The sequence below is a fragment of the Neofelis nebulosa genome, chromosome 5 (genome assembly GCF_028018385.1).
Source record: "Neofelis nebulosa isolate mNeoNeb1 chromosome 5, mNeoNeb1.pri, whole genome shotgun sequence".
Lineage (NCBI taxonomy): Eukaryota > Metazoa > Chordata > Mammalia > Carnivora > Felidae > Neofelis > Neofelis nebulosa.
This window is the reverse complement of record NC_080786.1, coordinates 62159111-62174822: the sequence shown is the minus strand read 5'-3', so window position 1 is coordinate 62174822 and position 15712 is coordinate 62159111. Positions and strand designations below refer to the sequence as shown.

The 15712-nt window shown below is 35.4% G+C and overlaps 1 long non-coding RNA gene across 4 annotated transcripts in view; it reads right to left on the bottom strand.

Annotated features, from left to right (window-relative positions):
• Positions 1-56: 56 nt before the first annotated feature.
• The window catches only part of LOC131512135 (uncharacterized), a 67710-nt gene continuing 52054 nt past the window's right edge, over positions 57-15712 (bottom strand). The window contains exons 6-7 of one of the 4 annotated variants that reach the window (XR_009261981.1): positions 13860-13895; positions 12590-12904 (exon numbers count right to left, since the gene is read on the bottom strand). This is a non-coding gene — a long non-coding RNA (uncharacterized LOC131512135). Of the gene's footprint in view, positions 886-12589; positions 12905-13859; positions 13896-15712 lie in introns of those variants that run through there. The other 3 variants (XR_009261982.1, XR_009261983.1, XR_009261980.1) reach the window with 3 other exon arrangements.

Genomic DNA, 15712 nt, shown 5'->3' with positions numbered 1-15712 from the left:
AGCCTTTCTTTCATCATTTCTTCAAAGCTCCAGCACACCTTTAGGTTTTCACAATTTGTACGTATAATCCTTAAAACAAAGAAAGGCACCTCAATGAGGGAGCATGTGTGAGAAATAGGGAGGGGGCTGGGGAGAGAGAAGGGAAGAAAACAATGTTAGGTTATACAACTCTTGTATCCTTAAAGACAGCTTGGAGACATGGAAACCATATGTGAATTTTTAGCTAATAAAATAAAATGCCAAAATGTGGTGGCTAAAGCTATTGCACCCAAAATGTAATTGGACATATGCTCATTTACTTGCTTATAATCAAAACATTAAAAAAAAAACTGTTTTGAACTGAGGCTAGGTGTAAGTATTGGACTAACTTAATTTATGTAATTATCTCACATGGAAAGAATGCATTTGTGCCATGGTGTTATTATTCCATTAAGAAAAGTAAACAATGTATAAGCTGGAATAGATAATACTTGAACAAAACCAAAAAGTTCCTATTGCCTATGTTGAAAAGAGGAAAAGAACTTAATAATTTCACACTGAAACTATTTTCCAATGAACGTGCTATTTGGCTCATGTGCCTGCTGTAGATTTATCATGTTCACGCAAATGAATGTCAGTCTGTTTAGGTAATCAATGCAAATTTCATTTCGTTAGTCAAAAATAACAGCTTTTACAAGTCTGGTGAAATTGCCAGAATGTCAGACTTTGGTTGCTAAACTCAGTTTATGTACCGCATGGATCTAAATTTCTCATGTGAATTCATTCAAGAATACCAAAATAGTATTGGGTTTCTCTTACCCGAAGGCCCTTTTTAGTTGGTCAATTTATTTATCCTTACATATTTACTTATTCATTTGTTGGTTGGTTAGTTGGTTTATTAAGTACCTAGAAAAAAAGCATAGTTATTTAAAAAAAAAAAACATGATTCTGAAACAGATCATATACACCGACATTAGTAAAGGATTCAATATAGTAGAAAAAGCAAAAAAAGCAAAAAAATCAGATTTTGAAAAATTTAAACAGTTGTGAGGGATGATACGTTTGACTAAAAAAAAGGAACTATTGACATGTTTTTATTATCTCAGAAAACATTTAAGTAGGAGCTTTAAAGGAGACCAGATGACAGGATTAAAGGGAAAAAATTAAAACTCAAATTTCCTTCCTCAAAGCAAGGTAACATAAGAAAGGAAACAAACACATATGAGATGTATACAGATGTTTGTAAAGCGACTTTTCAATCCATGTAAGAACATAATGCAAACTGAGTTAACAATAGCGGGACTTGAGAGTACACGATGCTCACATACTTCTGCTATGTCCTGTCATAAATGTCTAAATATATGCTTAGCAAAGAATTCACAAACCATCTATCTGTATATAATCACTAACTTACTGGAAATTTATTTGTTTATTTATTTATTTATTTTTGAGAGAGAGAGAGATTGAGATTGAGAGAAAGAGCGAGCATGAGTGAGTGAGGGGAAGAAAGAGGGAGAGAGTGAGAATCTCAAATCAGGGCTTCAGCTCGCCTGACATGGGGCTCAAACTAATGAACCGTGAGACCATGACCTGAACCAAAGTTGGATGCTTAGCCAACTGAGTCACCCAGTTGCCCCAGGTGCCCCAGTTGATTCTATATTTATGATACAAAGAATTATCATAGGGTGAAGTTTGTCGGCACAAACAATTTTGGAGAAGGTAAATTGGAAGGTAGATTGATGAGAGGCCATTGTTGAGAAGGATGTGTGTGATTCTAGAAGCACAGTCAGGAGGCTGGGAAAACAATGTAGGCACTAGAAAGAGGAACAATGGGAGGCTAGAGGGAGATACGCATTTTAGAAGACTATGTTGGAAATCAGAAAACATTTTAAGGTATTCAAAAGAAAAAAAAAGAAATTGGCTTGAATTGAAATCTGAAAATAAGGCTAGTTGATTCAATACTTTAAATTCTGCGTTGTAGTTTTTAAATAAATTTTTCTTTACACGATTGGCTGTTCGTGAGGAATAAGGTGCCCGGGGTTGATAGCAAGAAGACATGTAGAAGACCTTATGGTTAATTTTACAGTTTTATATTCAAAGTAGACTGAGCAGGGGCTTTCTGTGAAATGATTAAGGCATGTATTGTTTTGTGTCCACTGTAATGGAAGCAGGGACTCTGTCTCCTATTGTGTAGCCATTGAATTAGAATTGTGTCATGGCATCTAGAGCACAGACACTCAACTGCTCAGAAGTCAACCGATGGATTGGAAAAATGTGAATCAAAATACATCAGGAAAAAAATCATAAGATCATATCAATTTATAGTGAGGCTAAAGATGACAGACTAAGAATGAAAATGAAAAATCACTTTATTTAATTTTCCTTTTCTATAAAAGAAAACCATATCCTTAGGAACAGAGGGGGGAAGAATCCTACCCAGTGTTGAAACCAACCCTAGAGTGCCACCTCTGAACTCATACTCCAGGGGAAGTAGATCTTCCTGAATCAATGACCAGTGACCAGTGTGCCAACTCTAAAGCTCCAAGAAGGCTGATTGCTGTTCAAACCCAAAACAGACATTGAATATAAATGACATATATTGAAATACATAAAGAATATATAAGTATAAATTGAATTTTTCCATTTATTAAATGCTAGTTATATGCAGGCAATCTATTGACTGACTTACTTTAATCATAGTAGTAAAAACATGGACTTTCAGGTTAAATTGCCTACGTTAAAATTATAACCTTTTGGGGCATCTGGGTGGCTCAGTCAGTGAAGAATTCGACTCTTGATTTAAGTTCAGGTCATGATCTCACGGTGGTGAGCTCGAACCCTGCATTGGGCTTTGTGCTGAGTATGGAACCTGCTTAAGATTCTCTCTCTTTCTCTCTCTCTCTCTCTCTCTCTCTCTCTCTCTCTCTCTCTCTTTTTCTCTCCCTCTGCCCCTACCCACTAGCATGAGAGTGTTCTCTGCCCCTCTCAAATAAATAAATAAGATTCTAACGTTGTCATTATTAACTTTGTTACCTTTAGCCAGGTGTCCTTTCTCTTAGTTTCCTCATCTTCACAATCCAAATAATAATATTTGCTTCATACCTCAAAAGGTTATTGTGAAAACTGATTGGAATAATTCAAGCAAAATACTTAGAATAGTGATGAACATATAATAAGCACTCACTCAGCAATGCACTCTAATCCTCACAACGCTACAAAAATTTAAAAAATTGAAGCTCAAAAATTTTAAGAATTCTGTGCAAGTTCCTCTATCTGGTTAGTAGCAGGGCTGGGATTTTAACCCAGTATGCCTGACTGGTCTGTCTTCACAGTGCTTCCTTACTTAATATTCACAACTAGGACCTCGGCCTTACCCTTCAATTGGCCTACCAGGTGTTGGTACACAGAAATGGGTCAGCCTCACAGTGCTCCATTTCCCTCCTGCACAAAGACTGTCAACATCTCTTACTCTCCTCTGACCTCTGCAGAATTCAGCAAGCCTAATCTACAGATCCAAGAACTTAACTCATTAAAAAAAAAAAAAAAGAGAGAGAGAGAGAGAGATTGAGAGAGTTCAAATTTCTTCAGAAAAACCAGAATGACTCTTCAGTTTGTTTGTTTGCTTAGGATCATGTAACCTTCCAAGGAAAACGTTTAAGATTTTGGAGAGAAGTTGATTTTTGGTGTTAAAAAAAAATGACATGATAACTGGACACAGTTGGCTCCAGAGAGGGCAACAGCATATAAAATCATGAGACACTTCAACCATCCTGTTAAAGTTAGAAAAATCCATTACCAAGTTGTAGAAGGAAAACAACTTGCGGAAATATCATCGAGGGCCGACCGTTTCCAATCACTGGTACTCCATTCATTATATGCTTGAGTGGTTCCAGGAACAACAGAGGACCGTGCACTGTTACAATGCCAAGGACAAGAAAGGCAACTCAGCCTGTCGGGCTGACTTCCCCTCACAGCAATCCGAACATTTCAGGCTTCGCTTCCCTTGCCCAGATGAGTTAGTCACTAGGGAAATGAAGCCATGGCCAAGGACTCCTTTCTCAGAGAAGACTCACTGCTCTTTTATGAACCATCGCCTGCTTCCACATTGTTCAGGCCTAGCACACACAAGCTCTATTTGGAAGGGACAAGAATGACATGTCAATCTATCTTCATTCTATTTTCCCTTAGTTCTTTATTTTAAGTGCTTACATCAGGGGACCACTATTTTCAGGTAGAATCACTAATTCTTACATTATCCCTATGAAACTGTCGCATTGTCTGGACGAGGAAGCGGATGCTCATGATATTAAGTTTAAAAGAGCATGTAGTTGCAAGTGATGGAAATGGGGCTTGGGGGCACCTGGGTGGCTCAGTCGGTTAAACGTTCGACTCTTGATTTCAGCTCATGATCTCACAGTTCCTGAGATGGAGCCTGGGGTCAGGCTCTGCCCTGGCATCACAGAGCCTACTTGGGATTCTCTTTCTGCCTCTCTCTTTGCCCTCACCCAGATGGTGCTCTCTAAATAAATAAATAAATAAATAAATAAATAAATAAATAAAAGAAATGGTGCCGTACCTAGGTCTCTGAGTTCTAAAACCCACGACATTTCACACGACAGTTTAGCAGAGTTTGGAGGGATGAAAAATGCAGAATCCATAGTAGAGTGTAGAAAAAAAAAAAAGTCTAAGTTCCGTTTGAGCAAATACAAAAAAATTGATGCCTTTGAAAGAAGTAGAGAGCATCTGGATAAGACAGAAGAAAAAAAGTTTGTCTACTTAATATTTTATCACAAAAGAATGGGGGGGTGGGGCCAGGGAAGACAGAATTTTAGCTTGCCTGGGGGTCCTGTATAATAGCTCTAAGCAGACATATGGTCAATGGCCACAGTGAACAAAATATGCAGCCATAATGAAGCAATATTTTAAAATTCCCATCTGAGATGCTGATTCATTTGTATGTAATTCAGACTTTAAGACTTGAGATGGTTATTCTTGCTGAGCTCAAGAACACACGTTCCAACCTTTGTAAATTTAGTTAGTGATATGTGTAGGAGTTAAATCTTTCTAATATTTTGAAGTGAAGACGCTGATATTAAGAGTATATTAAGTCTAGATATTAAAGCCACACACCCAAAAGTAAGAGAGCTAGTTGCTCAGTCTTGAGAAGGCATAATTTGATTCACATATTTGGTAATTACTTAAATATGTTAGAGACTTTTGTAAAAAGAATTAGCAACTGAGGTGTATCCCACAGGGATGCCTTGCAAGTTCTCCCCCTACAGTATAGCCCAGAGCTTTTATTAGATGTCTATGCTCTTATAACTGGTTCTGGATTGAACTATGGTTAATTTGTCCCTTAGCCTATTTGTTCTCTAAAAAGTTTGTAACCTAGAATAATAAAATTGGCTTTACTGACTCACTTTCTATTTTCCACTCTCTTTAGGGTTTTGTCCTAACATCTCCAGTTCAAAAAAAGAATAAATTTATGCAGGGCTTGAGTTAGGGAACAGCTGGTATTGAAAATGTTTCTCTTCTTTAAGCCCTCTCCCTTCCTTATCCAAACAGAGAAAAGACAGATCTGTTTTTTCCTACTCAAAAGGAGCGGAATGAAATCCAAGTCCTCCAAAAAAGAGACGGAATGCTGTTCTACCTCACTACTCACTCCTACTTCAAACTTTAACTGTTGGACTCACATCATTTTTTGAATGTTAAGCCATTTTTCAAAGGCATTAGATTCCCAAGAGGTAGGTACAGATTCGTTCCAGTTTAAGCGAAATTTAAACACACAAATTTTAAAAAACAAAGTGAAACAAACAAGCTGGCCACCACTTTTCTCTTCCTTTTTAGACCACTAAGTTACGAACACTGAAGACAACCCAGGGTGTTCGCGCCATCGCAAACTGCACTCTTTTGACCCTCCTATCTTCCCAAAGAAGTTTGGGAAGACCTGAGCTGTTGAGAAGTTGCCAGTTAAGAAGTCAGTTTGGAAGCCACTTTAAACCAAAGTTGCGTAATCAGAACTGTTGGTCTTAAGTATGTGTTTGAGCAATGTATTAAATGGCATTAACATGGACAGTAAAAACTTTGCATTATTTTTTTCCCTGGGGGCATATAATGCAAAACTTCATTGACTGCAGCCAGTTTGGTAAATGGGGCAGAAAATGCCTGTAGAACTGATGTAATGTTATGAAGAAAGTGGAGCATAAGATGGCATATAAACTCCTAATAGTATTGTTTCCTAGATTTTCCTTGTGCAGCAAAGTGAACATTCTCGCTGCTTTTAAGGGAACAGCCCGATCACAATTAAGGCACCAGTGTGTATGTTTCCTGGCACACACATGACTATGGGGCACAGATTAGAATTCATTTCATCAAGCTTTAATTTCATGTTCAGCCCCTTAAAAGTTCCATATCTTTTAAATATGCTGCCAGCAACCTGTTATCTGGTATAATGAAAAGCAGTGTAACCACTCACCAAATAAAATCCCACATAAAATCTAAACCTCAGCTTCACTTTTCAGGCCCCGGTTTCATTGCTTCTTCCACCCTCCCTTTCTCTCTGCCAGAGCCTCTAATGAGCAGCAGCAACTCTGGCCAAACCCTGCCCAGTGTGAGCAGGTGGGTTTGATGGGATGTGAAATGTAGTTTGCCTCTAACAAGACTACCATTCGTGGGCAAGACCACATGGAGATCAGGCAGAGAGTGAGAAAAATCTAAGCAGATGTTTACAAATAAGAAAAAAAATAAATCATACCACTTGATTATTCATCTGAATAATACTCATGATGTGTCAAAGCCCATTTAAAGAAATATGTCTGGAAAGATGTCCTTTGTACTTGTTAAATGTTAAGTAAGTGGGTTTCTTGAGTCAGAAATACATTTCTTTTCATCTTCACAAATCTCAGAAAAGCAGAAACTGTTTGGATGATAGAATCGTTTGTTCATTCTTACAGTCATTCATTTGCTTTTAAAAAAGAGGAAAAAAGACAACAACTAACAAGTTCCAAAATAATTATTTTTACTTTTATTTGTTAGACAAATCCGTGACTATAACTGTGGGGTTTGTGAAACAAAAGCAAGATTATTTTATTGTTACTCTGACTTGATTATCTAGTAATTTTCTAACAGAAAGACCTTATATTTTCATAACTAATACTGTTTGGCTTAAATTATGCTCTATATATGTTATGAGAAGAAAGAAATATGCTAAAGAAACTCAAGGCTGAATGTGAGAATCAAAACAGATGACGTGATACGGAAAGCATTTTGAAAGTGGTGAACATTTCACAGACTTACAAGCTTACTATTATCTTTAGACGTAAGATGGCGTAGAGGAGAAAGTAGACAGAGTGGGAAGTCAAGTACAAACTTTGCGACTAGCCAGCGTGTGGGGCTGTGCAGGTCCTTCACCCTCCTAAAGACTTAGTTTCTGTTTACTTAAAAATTCCCTGTAATAACTGCCCTATCCATCCACCACCCAAGCTTACTGTGAGAGTCAAATGTATCTAAAAGCACTCCTTTGAACTACAAAGCACAATAAGTGATTCTGAAATTTGTGAAATGTGTTCTTGATTACGGTCGCCATTTGGGAGAACTACAACACAATTTCAGAAATCAGGAAATTTCAAGATCCCGTTCATTACCCATTCAGGAATTCAAATGCTTCAGTAAATGTTCGTTTGTAAATGTGATTAGTATTAATAAAAGACCTTATACAATTAAAGCCTTTGGACCTAGAAGTATAAACACAAATATAGTTCATGGATTTCTTAATTGACTTGCTATGTTGATAATAGCTGTATTTTTTAAATTTACAGTTTAAAAAAAAATTTTTTTTTTAACGTTTACTTATTTTTGAGAGAGAGAGAGACAGAGACAGAGGGCAAGCGGGGGTGGGGGGGAAGAGAGAGAGGGAAACACAGAATCCAAAGCAGCCTCCAGACTCTAAGCTGTCAGAACAGAGCCCCACGCGGGACTCCAACCCACGAACCCGGAGATCATAACCTGAGCCAAAGTCGGACGCTTAACCGACAGCCACCCAGGCGCCCTACAGTTTTCTTTTTTCATACAAGTAAAAGAATGTGTGTCATGTATGTATTGTAAAGTGATACAGAATGTAATAACAAATATATAATTAAGCACAAGAATATTCCCAACAACGATGGGCCTAAGAACTAGGATAGAAGTAAAAATGTGTATATTAAATAGAGTCCTGGTAGGAAAAAGGTGAGATACTTAAGGGTTTAGCTGAAAATAATACTGCACCAACAATGACTAAGACTTTCCATAGCTTCTCTCTCTGAACAACACGGGTTTAAACTGTGTGGGCCCACTTTTATGTGGATCTTTTACAGTAAAGTGCTTTAAATGTACTTTCTCTCCCTTATGAACCCTTAATAACATTTTCTTTTTTCTAGACTAATTTACTGTTAGAATACAGTATATAATACATATAACCTACGAAATATGTGTTAATCAACTATTCATGCTATCAATAAGGCTTCCGATCAATGGTGGGCTATTAGTTAAGAATCAAAAGTTATATGCAGATTTTCAGCTGGGTCAGCACCCCTAACCCCCACATTGTTCAAAGGTCAACTATCTTGTGTTGTTGAGTTCTTAGTTTCTGCCAATTGAGTGGGTAAAATGGTGGCTATCACATTGCATCTTAATTTTCATTTCCTTTATTACTAGTGAGATTGAATTGCTTTTCATAATTTTGCTTACCAAAAATCTTTCCTCTTTTATGAAACTTCTGTTCATATCTTTTGCCCAGTTTTCCATAGAGTAGTAGTGTTAGTGACTTATGAGGTTTCTTTTTAATATCTGAGACAATAATCTTTTGTTGGCTATATGTATTGCAAATATCTTCTCAGAGCTTGCGACTTGTGTTTTCATTTTATTTTGAGGCACAGTTGTTAACGGAATCATATTCATCAATCTTTTTTTTTGTGGTTGATGCTTTTATGCATTATTTAAGAAAGTCTTCTTTACCCTAATTTCAGAGTGATATTTCCTATATTTTTTGAAAAAAAATTAGTTTTATATTACATATATAAATATTTAAATCATTAGCTTTAATATGAAGAAAGGAGGGTCCTACTTTAATTTTTTAATATAAATTGACGTTTTAAAGCTACATTTATCAAATAGTCTATCATCTTCCCAGTGATCTGCCGTGACACCCCTATATTCATCTGGGGTTCTTCTATGCCTGAACTTGTATTCTGTCCTATGGGTCATTCTGTGTATCCATCGTGCCAACACCATGCTTTCTTATTTATTAAGGCTTTATCTTAATACATTATATCTGGTAGGACAATTCATTCCTCTCTACTCTTCTTCCTCATGAATATCTTAGCTAATGTTGGCTCTTTTCTCTTCTATGTAAATATTAGAATCTGATTTAAAAATCCTACAGAAAACTCGATTAGAATTTTAATCAGACTAGCGTTAAAGCTACATATCAGTTCGGGGACATTTGATATCTTTATGAAACTGAATATATCTTCATAACACTGAATATATCTTCATAGAAAATATCTCTCCATTAATTTAGATCTTGGTAAAATTATTTGAATGAAGTTTTAAAATATATTACAAAAGGTCTTACACATCTGTTGTTTGATTTCCTTTAAGAGATCTAGTTTTATTGCTATTACAAATGACATGTAAAAATATTTTCTGATCTTCGTTCCTACTCTATAAAAGTACAACTGATTACCACATATTAATTTAACATTCTGTTAACTTGCTATATATACTCATGTTATAGTCAACAATTCATATTAGATTCTTCTGGTGTTGTTTCTTCCTTTTTGGTGTTTTTAATTTCTTTTTATTTTCTTGGATCAGCTAGGATAGTCGAGGCTTGCCTATAACCTAATATAAATGTAATCATTTTTGTAAATACTATAATTATGCTTAAGAAGAATGTATATGTTATAATTTAGAATGTAGATATATATCTATATGTCTCTACTTACATTAAGTTTATCAAAATTTTCCTATATCTCTATTTTGTGTGCTTTGGCCTATCAATAATTAAAAGCATGTTGAATTTACCATTATGAAAGTGGATTTATCAGTTTTACTTGTAGGACTATTCACTTTTTATACGTACATGTTTTAAGGGCATTTTATTGGGTTTATGCAAATGATGTCTTCCATGTGAATTAAACTTTAGTCATTATGTAATAATCCTCTCTATACCTAAAATAGCTTTAAAAATCCTTCAAATATCTACTTTAAAAACTCATTTTAATCATTTTTAAGGGTATTGTTCAGTGGCATTAGTACTCTCACAATGTTGTGCTACCATCATAACTATCCATTTCCAGAATTTTTTTCTTACCCTAAACAATACCCCCTAAATAATAACTCCCCATTCCCTCATAAGCCTAGGCCCTGGTAACTTCTATTCCACTTTCTTTTTTTCTAAGAACTTGCCGATTCCTCATGTAAGTGGAATCATACGATATTTATCCCTTTTTGTCTGGCTTATTGCCGTTAGCATGATTGAAAAGTTTCATCCATGTTGTAGCCTATAGCGTAATACAGCTTTTTGTCTCAAATTCTATTTTTCCTGATATTACATCACTTGCCAGCATTCTTTTAGGTAGCATTTGCCTAGTATATCATTTGAAATCTTTTGCTAGCAGCCTTTTTTGATCTTTATGCATTAAGCATGTCTCTTATAAATTACATATAGCTTTATTTCCTCAACTCAATTAGAACTATTTAAACTTTAATTGACAAATTAAAATTATAATTATTGACATATTTTAGTTGACATATATTTTTATTTTTATATTCAAATTTCTATCCTTTTTCCTCCTTTCTTGTCTTTTATAACATTGATTGAAGTCGAAATTTCTATTTTTTTTCTGACTTTCTTTGGACTTTGCAATTTTTTTTTTTTACCTATTTAATTTAATAAAATCTAAAGCTAAATAACGTGTTAATTCCCACTCTTCAACAAGAAATGTTTTCAAGAATGTGTCTTAACCATGGTCTAGTTAGTCTGTAGTCTATATTATTTCTTTAGAGACATTTATCCAGGTCTCTAATATAAACCAAGAACACATGCTATATAATTTATTTTGAAGAATAAATGAGGAGTATTATGGACTGAATGTTTGTGTTCCTCCCAAATTCATATGTTGAAATCCTAACCCCCAATGTGATGGTGTTAAGAAGTGGGGTCTTTGGGAAGTGATTAGGTCATGCAGGTGCAGCCTTCATGAAGGGGATTAGTGCTCTTTAAAGGACACAAGAGAGACCTTTTGCCTTCCTCTGCACTGTGAGGATGCAGAGGGAAGATGGCCATCTCTGAACCATGAAGTGAGCTCTCATCTGGTACTAGGCACCCTGATCTTGGACTTACCAGTCTCTACAGTTGCAAGAAATAAATGTTTATTGTTTCAACCACCCAGTTTATGGTAGTTTGTTATGGCAGCTTGGACAGACTAAGCCAAGAAGTGAAAACACTGTGTTTTCTTGAACTAGAAACCTTGGCATATGATAGCATGGAGTTGGAGATTTAAAAATATGGGTTTAAATCCTGGCTCTACACTTGTTATTTAACTTTGAACAAGCTCCTTACAGTCTCTAAGCCTAAGTTATTTCTGTTAAATATGATGGGAGTAGTAACATCTACAATATGGTGTTCATTTATTTGTTCATTTAATGCTTGATAAATATTTGTTTGAGCTACTAAATGACTGATTCTGTAGCAAATGTTGAGTGTGTACTGGTGGCAAACAGAATGTACTTATTTCCTGACCTTATAAAATGTACAGTCTGGGAAATACCGAATTAGAAGAAGATCATACAGATAACTGAGACAAATTCTCAGAAGAAATTGATGTGCAGTAAGAGGCTATTTAATGGTATTGTGCATAAAATGTTTGGAATTTAATAAGCACTTAATAAATGATGACAGTAATTTTATGAGCAATAATTTTCCATTATCTTTGCAGTGACTAATTTAAAATAAATAATAAGTCATGTCATATGATATTTGTCTTCCTCTGACTGACTTATTTCGCTTAGCATAATACAGTCTAGTTCCATCCATGTTGCTGCAAATGGCAGCATTCCATTCTTTTTGATCGCCGAGTAATATTCCACTGTGTATATATACTACATCTTCTTTATCCATTCATCAGTTGATGGACATTTAGGTTCTTGCCATAATTTGGCTATTTTTGATAGTGCTTCTATGAACATTGGGGTGCATTTTCCCCTTTAAAACAGCACTCCTGTATCCTTTGTATAAATACCTAGTAGTGCAATTGCAGGGTTGTAAGGTAGTTCTCTTTTTAACTTTTTGAGGAACCTCCATACTGTTTTCCAGAGTGGCTGCACCAGTTTGCATTCCTACCAGCAGTGCAAAAGGGTTCCTCTTTCTCCACATCCTTGTCAATATCTGTTCTTGCCTGATAGGTATGTAGCCATTCTGACAGGTGTGAGGTGGTATCTCATAGTGATTTTGATTTGCATTTCCTTGATGATAAGTGATGTTGAGAATGTTTTCATGTATCTGTTAGCCATCTGGATGTCTTCTTTGGAAAAGTTTCTATTCATTTGTTTTGCTCATTTCTTGTTTTTTGGGTATTGATTTTGAGAAGTTCTTTATAGATATTGGATACTAACCCTTTGTCTGATATGTCATTTGCAAATGTCTTCTATTCCATTGGTTCCCTTTTAGTTTTGCTGATTGTTTCCTTTGCTGTGCAGAAGCTTTTTATCTTGATGAGGTCCCAATAGTTCATTTTTGCTTTTGTTTCCCTTACCTCCAGAGACATGTCAAGTAAGAAGTTGCTGTGGCCAAAGTCAAAGACGTTGTTGTCTGTTTTTTCCTCTAGGATTCTGATGGCTTCTTGTTTTATGTTTAGGTCTTCACTCATATGTGGAACTTAAGCTACAAAACAGCTGAACAAAAAGAAAGGGAAGCAAAAAGAATGTAAAAACAGAGAGGGAGACAAAGCATAAGAATACAGAGAACAAATTGAGGATTGCTGGAGGGGTATAGGGTGGGGGGATGGGCTAGATGGGGAAGGGGTATTAAGGAGAACACTTGTTGGGATGAGCACTGGGTGTTATATGTAAATAATGAATCACTAAATTCTATTCCTGAAAACATCATTATTTTACATGTTAACTAATTTGGATTTAAATTAAAAAAATAATAAGGAAAGAAAGAAGAAATAAAATAGAACATTATAGAATCTGCAGTTCATCTACTGTTAAACCTACAATTGTTTTAGGATATCTTTACTTGAAATAAAGGAATGTCTTTAAAATGTCTCTAAGTAAATAAACAAATAAATACACAAACAATATTATAAGACAATATGTCATAAAATACTAAGCCATGTGATATAGGCATTATGTTTTTCTTAATGATGTCAAAAAGTTGAGATTTGAATAACAATCTAGTTATTTTCTAAAGTAGAATTCGGCACATCATGAAATTGGTTAAATACACTTTCACTAATATATTTTTATCATTTGCATCAACTATGTAGAGTTGTACTTTCTGTCTTTTCTAAAGGAGCATTTCCATGTCTAAGCTGTATTTGTAAGTTTGTATAATTAATATATTTTACTGTATTGTTTTTTAACTAAACATCACCATTTGGTCAATCATTCAATAAATACATATTATCAGGCATTTATTATGTACCACATATGTGTTATACTAGGAGTCATGTGATATTTTGCAGGGGAACTTGAAAACTGAGCAGTTAGGGGGTGAGGATAGCCCAGAACCAAGGAATATGAGATATCTTATGCAATTTGTCATATTATGTGTCATGCGATTTTGTTTTGCTTTTATAAAAACAGGATAGAAATAAATTAATTCATGTATTTACCACACACTTGTCAAATGTCTTCTATTGTCCAAGATTCTGGAAATACAAAAATTAATAAGATACACTCCTTGCTCTGATGTTAACAGTTAATTGGGAATTATTGATGGGTATAGCCAGTGTGATTTAGAAGATGAATATGATCCAGTGTGATATTTAGAATACTTTATTACAAGGATTCTAAAATAATTTTTAGACCAGGAGGAGTGAGTCTTATCACATTCCACAGTGCTTTATTCTGACCGCTTTTGTCTTCTGCAAAAACCAGTGAGTCTAAAATGGTCTCTTAAAAACATCAAGATGAAACTATTGAAACCATGTGACAGAAGCCTATTTTTGCAAGGGCCTTGAGAAATATGTATTATGCTTATGATTTGAAGAAAGAAACAAAGAATATTTTGAAATCTGATACTTCTTAGTACAATCAGTATTTTGTATCCAATTCAATCTGTTTAATCTGAAATTTATCTATAGTTTCAGTTAACTCATTTTTAAGAAAAGATAAATGAATTTCACAAGGCAAGGGAAGAAATCTTTGTGCGTATCAACTAGGTATAAGAGCTTTAAGTATTAGGAGCTCAACCTAGTTCAGCCATGGCTTTGTTTTTCAGGAATTAAAATTCACTAAAATCTGTGACACTCAGCATTTATCAAATTCATTCCTTTTAAAAAAAATTTTTTTTAATGTTTATTTATTTTTGAGACAGAGAGAGACAGAGCATGAACAGGGGAGGGGCAGAGAGAGAGGGAGACACAGAATCTGAAACAGCCTCCAGGCTCTGAGCTGTCAGCACAGAGCCCGACGTGGGGCTCGAACTCACAGACCATGAGATCATGACCTGAGCTGAAGTCGGACACTTAACCAACTGAGCCACCCAGGCGCCCCTCAAATTCATTCCTTAAAATGAAAATGATTGACTGATCAACTAATAATTGGGTGATCTAACAGTATGAAAAATGACTGGGAAGACTGAAGAGGCCAATCAAAAAGGGTAGACATTCAACTTATAGTTATTTCTTGAGTTTTCTGTTTTGCACATATGTAGCAGAAGGTTTGCTACATTGGGTTGGCTTTGAGTCTAGCCATATATGGGCTGTGGTTCTTTATGGAACCAGAGAGAATTAACATAAAAGCTACAAAAAGTTTTTAAATTGGGAAAAAAATAATATGATTGATAACGCAATGAGTAAATTTTGATCTTTTAATTTCTATTTTCATTGAAACTGCTTATACTTTTGTCTTGTTTATTGTTTTTTTTCAATAAAAATGGGAAGTTGTGTGGAATCATAGAGAGCTAAACCATTTATAGCAGTTTTATTTTTCTTCTCAATGAAGTACTTATCACGGATGGAATTGGTGGCTATGTAAACATAACACTTTTACGTCTTATTAAGGTAAGGCACATCAGGAAAAAAACTCAGCAGCTGTTTGGTTTTTGCTTCAAATGCTATTTGAAAACTCCAGGATAGTCAGAGTCTAGATAAAGGAGGACAGTGAAATATATTTCAAATGGTGCCCCAAATAGTCTTTTGTAATGCTAGGTATCCTTTCTCATACCAAATTAACAATAATAACAATGAAATAACTTTTAATTAAAATGTTAATAGTTGTAGAGAAAGATACACAAAGATTATTTGTTCTTGAGGCTGGGGTGAAAGAAATGTAAGAATACATATCTGAGGGGTGCCTGGGTGGCCAGTCGGTTAAGCGGCCGACTTCGGCTCAGGTCATGATCTCGCAGTCCATGAGTTCGAGCCCCGCGTCAGGCTCTGTGCTGACAGCTCAGAGCCTGGATCCTGTTTCAGATTCTGTGTCTCCCTCTCTCTGACCCTCCCCCATTCATGCTCTGTCTCTC